The sequence below is a fragment of the Topomyia yanbarensis genome, chromosome 3 (genome assembly GCF_030247195.1).
Source record: "Topomyia yanbarensis strain Yona2022 chromosome 3, ASM3024719v1, whole genome shotgun sequence".
In the NCBI taxonomy this organism is placed as follows: domain Eukaryota; kingdom Metazoa; phylum Arthropoda; class Insecta; order Diptera; family Culicidae; genus Topomyia; species Topomyia yanbarensis.
Genome location: NC_080672.1, coordinates 416,060,244 through 416,066,413, shown reverse-complemented (window position 1 = coordinate 416,066,413; position 6,170 = coordinate 416,060,244). Strand labels below are relative to the sequence as shown.

At 36.8% G+C, this 6,170-nt stretch overlaps 1 non-coding gene across 1 annotated transcript; it reads left to right on the top strand.

Annotated features, from left to right (window-relative positions):
• The first annotated feature begins 2,655 nt into the window (after positions 1 to 2,655).
• Trnae-uuc (transfer RNA glutamic acid (anticodon UUC)) lies at positions 2,656 to 2,727 on the top strand. Its single transcript has one exon. It is a non-coding gene; the product is annotated as a tRNA-Glu (tRNA).
• Positions 2,728 to 6,170: the final 3,443 nt, after the last annotated feature.

Genomic DNA, 6,170 nt, shown 5'->3' with positions numbered 1-6,170 from the left:
ACACAGAAAAAAATATTTTGTAAGTTTAATTTTATTTTCATGTACATATTTAGAGCATGAATATAAATGCAAAAGTAAGTTCCACCACAAATACACACGACTTGTTATGCTTTCGTCGACAAATTTCATTATAATTTTACACGCGACAAAAAGGCTGCACACGTCCCAGAGCCTGGCACAGAGTGGACGCACAAAGTATAGAAAGGAGAGACAGGAGGAGATTTGAAAAATTAAAGACTAGTCGGGGACAGTATAGGAGGGCACCTATCTGTTTACTCAAAATACGTCTGGATTCAGACTCGACCCACAGATCACTTTACTTTTCACGCACAAACGACTAGCCAAACGCGTAGGCATCCGCCGTCCACGGAACAACTGGTCACGTCTTACAAATGATCTGCCTTGAAATCAAGTTTCTTCAGTTTCTTCTATTGTTATTAAGAAAGTCTAATTTTGCACATTTCCTGCTCGACACAAATTTTCATCAAAACTCGTCTTTTTTGATCTAGTAAATAAAGTAGACAACTTTCTTAAGAACGTTTGTTTTAACAAAAGTCAAATAAATCAAATAAAGTTCTGGTATCCACAATAGGAATAGGAATTCTCAAGTTATTAAACTAAAATGTCTTTCAATTTTTTTTCGCTTTCATCATATAACTATTTAAAAAAGTAAATATTTGCAAAGAAATTACAATCACTATTTTTATTGTTCTTTTGTGAATACCGGACGTTTTCGCCCATCTTCCGGGTAAAACCGCGGGCCCCCAAATACAATCCGAGCCCCAGGGCAATTGCCCCGGCTGACCCCGCCTCTCATCGGGCCTGTTCATCTATCCCCACTCTCCTCTATAGTTTAATCATCAGACCCTATAGTTGAATAATATTTTGATTCTTTTTGTATAGCTTTCAAATGGTTTGCAATATCGCCTTGATGTCAATGGGAAAGTTGCAGGAAATGTTACGGGACTTTTGGAAAACATATTGTTGTTGAGGGAAAATCGCGAATAACTTATGAAAAGGTCGTAATAAAACAAGATAATTGCCTTGTTAAAACAAAAGTTAAAATATCTCAAGAACTATTACACTTCAGAAATTTTTTGATATGAGCGTTTTGATTTGAAATGGCATTTAGAATTAAATTCAAAAATAGAGTTGTATTTTGGATTGCAAATAGTATCAATTATAAAAATATTTCAAAAGTTGTTGTTAGGAAAATTGTTTTATTGAAAGGTTCTCCATGATCCAAATACACTGAAAAAGTTTCTTTTTCGTCTTTAAAACGATAAACATTAGATTGTTGACATTTTGTGATGGGGTAACGCGAATAATTTTTTAAAAGGGCATAACTACACAATTAATTGTTTATGTTGGAGCAAAATTCCAAATATCTCGAAAACTATCGCATTTTTGTTAAATGCATTTTGGTTTAAATTGTTACATAGAATTATATTATGTAATAAAATTCTGGACATACAACAATTAGTATGAAATTGTAAAACATGTTATTCTTAAAAAAAACTTTTTACCGATTAGTTCTCCATCATACAATCGCATTCAAAATATTTCTTTTCTCTTTTGGTTTTATTTGACAAAATATAAAAAACTGAAAAAACGTTTTTCACAATTTAAATTTTTAACATAAATTTTTCTTTTTGTAGAAAATCACACATTTTTTCAGTGTATATTTGTTTCTTGAAGAAGTGATCATTCCCTGTAACTCGTTCTCAAATAATTTTGCTCTATAAAATAGTGTAACCGAACAAACAAAATTTGAAATTTATGAGCGTAGAATCGTCTACGCCCGTTTGAAAAATAGCATATGTATCAAAATATTGCAATTGCCAGAAAAAATCACGGAGATTCATAAAACGAACACAACTGCAAAGTTTCGTTCGAATCGACGATGGTCATATTTTACGGTCGGCCGGTTTCTCATGGAATCTTTCTACTGTTTTTCCAGGGAATCTAGGATCAAGAAAAAAGTACTAGAACTGGAACCAATCTAATGATCACTATCCGGTTCCCTTTACAAAAATGACACTACATTTACACCGGCCTTTTGAAATTAGTAAGTTGAATACGCTACTTTATAACAAAAACGAAATAAACATTTTACCCGCATTTACCCACCGATCGAAACAAGATAGAACAAAACTTTAAAGCAGAAGCTTATTTTTTATGTTTCTGTGAAGCACTAGAACCCGTGTGCTTTTGAGCGCTTCGCTATAAAAGCTGTCGTGCTTGGTATAAAAGTTGCCCGTTTCAACGGTTACTTTGTTACGAAAGCTCTTGTTGTGGTTACCTGTACCAACTGACGAATATTTTATACCAACGCTGAATTATCTCGTTTTAAACACTGGCGATCTCCATGTAAACCGACAAATATTTCGTATACCTCAACATTCCGTGTGTAAACGATTTGTTTTCCTCCAAATTCAAACGTAAAAAGACAGGTAGTGGTTTGGTCATCGGAAAAGGTTATTGAGCTACTTGTTGCAAACTATCAAGAGAATAATTATGTTATCAGCTTTCTTCAATAGACAACAATGTAATAAGTCGTGCACCCAACAGAGTTGAAACATGCTTAAATTCATAATGAAAACGAAGCAATAGGCAGTTAGTATCTTTGTGTCCAGGACATTCATCTTCCGACAATCCCATATGGTCTAGTGGCTAGGATATCTGGCTTTCACCCAGAAGGCCCGGGTTCGATTCCCGGTATGGGAAGCTTTTTGTTTACATACATATTCGTTCAAGTGCGTTTTGATGGGAAACGTTATTATATTTTAGCAATTTCGGATCATTAAAGCATAGGGCGATGAGCCCATTATCGCCCTATTTATTAACGCATTTGCTCAAATGGTAGTGCGAGAATTGGATCGATTCGAGATTTTCAAACGGAAGTAACTCATTCAGGTGCCAATCGACTCGTTTTTAAAATCTTTTTTTCCTTCGTAATTTTTTCAATTTTGTATTGTTTTATGTTTGTATTTTTTGTATGTCTTGTGTGCACTAATGTCATGTAATTATCTCAGCAATGGTTGAACCTATCTTAAGGAGGACGTCTGATGTACAGTTCTCAAACCAAAAGTAATTTTGTTTTTTTTTTGCCAAGGCAACAATGGACCTCTTGTACAATGTTAAGCAGTCTTCCCATGAACATCGACAAGTTTGCACCCGTGTACAAAATTTCGTGCGCGCGTTCAACCTCAAACATGCTTTGCCTTTGTGTACAGGTTCGCATCGAACACCGAACTCAAGCGAACGATGTGCAAACTTAGGTTTAAACACCGTGTACGTACACCGTATGCGTACATCAGAAAGACACATACAAAACAGAATGAGTCAATGCTAGTGATGATGGGCGAGAGAAAGAGAAAACTAGTATCAAGAACCTGTGTGTACGAGCACCGCGTACGTACATAGGGTTCGGTTGTGCAAACGAACATGTGTTCGTGTTTTTGTACGCATTAGCGCGTTCGAGTTTGCACACGAAATGTTGGTGTAGGATGAGCACAGAACTAGAGTGAACATGGTGTTCGATTTTCATTTGGGAAGACTGATGTTAACGTTTATTTAACTATTCATTATGCACGAAAAAGTGTCAGTAACGCAGAGCCAACCATATGCACATTCCAAGAGAAGACGTCCAACCATTTCCACGTCGAGAAGCGCCACGGCGAACATGATAACTCTTGATAAAATTGTCTGGAACAAGACATTCAATAAGATTTATAAAGTTTCGACTTATAGTTACAAAAATAAACAGAAAAAAGTTTGAATTTTGGTATCATAACAACCGAAGAATTTCATATTTTAAAGTAAAATTCGCTCACTTTGCATTCTCATAAAAAGTCAACCCGTCGAATAGTTTTTGAGTTATCGTAATTTTAAAAAAAAGCGATTTTGAAGAACGATCGATCTGCGGGCGTGGGTGCAAATACGCGCGAGGGACGCATGGCTGCTTAAAGCAAAAGAAGGGCAGTGCGGTCTCCGAGATGGTGCAAGACTACTCTAGAGCTTCAATACTATCAATTAGGCGAATAAAAAAAAAATATTTTACCACTACACCAGACGGCCCCTTTGATGAAGCTAGTTTCACAAGAAAGGCCTATCATGGCATTTTAGGGGGCTATCATCATCAGTGGCTCATACATAAGGTGGTTTCTTACGTTTTTTGAACATGAAAACAACAAAGGAAACAAATTATTTTTGCGTATTTTAGAATATATATTTACTCAACAAAAGCAAGTTTTTAGAATATTAAACTTAACAACATTGGCGGATTGATGAACAATTTCACGCAGTAGCTCGCTGTATTCAATCAAACGTCCAGGTGCCTTACAGTCGATTTTGATACTTGATCAGCTTTACAAAATAAGGGGAAAGTCATATTATGGATTTGTCCGTTAGAAATCTGACCGTCAATTTGGTATTAAAAACCAGTTGGGTTGTCACAAAAAACTTAAACATATCCAATTGTGATGTTCATGATGAAGAGGAAGAGACCTTCAAATGCATTGTATGCGATGGTCAAGTACACGCTTGAATCACCTCTGACAGTATATCGCCAAGAACCCCTTAACCTTTCTTCCCTGTGGCGACAGCTGGGATACCAGCAATCTTAGTCATAATCGGGTAAGCAATCCCAGTGGGATATTTGATCATATGTTATCCAGAAAGGGGAAACCCAGCGAGCTTCGATCTTCATGGTAGGAATGGCTCACAACAGTGTCTGTCCAGGAGAGGTGCTTCGTAACGTACTACGAGATGGCAAATAAACAATCGAAAACCACGAAATGTAATTAAAGATCATGATGGAAAAATTGTCAACATATTGTGTAAATCTTCTTCAGATCAAAGTGATCAAAAAGCATTTAAACCGGATGAATAAATCCAGAACTGATATTTATTCGAATAAAGATAGTTTTCTTCCGAAATCGATTTCTTTTCAATTAGTTTGACTAACACAATCCGAGATATAAGCTTATTGGAGCCGTGGATCTTTTATATTATATTTTTTTATCAAAATCGAGGCCGAACAATACGCCTGTTCCCAATCATGACCGAATGGAACGTAAATTTCTATGTTACTCGATTTTCCAATCTCCTGGAACACCCGCCGCACCCACATCTTCCTCCATCGCATACAGCCAGTGAGTTCGGGATCCGCCTAGAAGTATCTGCTGAGCATAAGTTTTGCAGATTCCTTTTCCGCCAGTCGCTCTACATGTCCATATCACTGTAGTTTACCGTGTCTTATCAACCTCCCGTTGCCAGTTTACTCAGTAAAGCTGATTCATGTAATTGCGCATCCATCTCCATTTTCTACTGTGGTGACAAGTTTTTCTCTCAAACACATCGAGCTCTGCTTCCTTCAACGTCCATGCCTTAAAACCGTACATAATAGCAGGGAGTATCCACAATTTGTGTAGAGCAAGATTTGAGCGCGTCTGTAGGTTTCCATAAAAATCCGCTTCTGTGAAACGCCTTTGTAGCTTGCGGTTAATATATTGTTATCACATGTTATCACTTTTCAGATCTTATAATCAGTCCGATTCTTCTAGCCTTTTTTTTTTTTTCAAAATGCACAAATGCCTCTGTCACTGCTCTGTGATCAACACCAAAGATGTCGGTATCGTTCGAGAAACCAAGAATTATGTAAGATCTTGTGAAAATGGTTTCGTTCCTTTGTGCATCAGATCTTCGTATCGCACCTTCGAACGCTATATTTTCTTCGATTGTTTTGAACGCAAATCGTGACTGTTGGCGTCGGTAGCTAGAGGGAGACTAAATAGTTACATTTAACCATTGAGCATAACGTAGTACGTTTCAAACCAAAATCCGTTTTTAAGGTGAAGATATGTGGAAGCCAGGAACGCACGCTTGTTGCTAGGCACCGACGATTGTTTACATTACGAAAAAATGGAATTCGAAGTGAAAATTCAAACGCACAAATGAGAGTTTTTGGACATTTTTCCTCGGTCATCTGCACATTGGTAGAAAATTTGAAGTTGTGTTAATGAACGTTTAAAGTTTCGCGAGTGTTTTTGCAGTGGTGTCTGATTAAAGTGCATTTGAAAAAGTGCACTGAAAATGAGAAGAAGAAAAATAAGAGTGTTTCGAAAAGAAACCCCAAGTGAAGAGGGGTGATATTTTCGCACAAAATA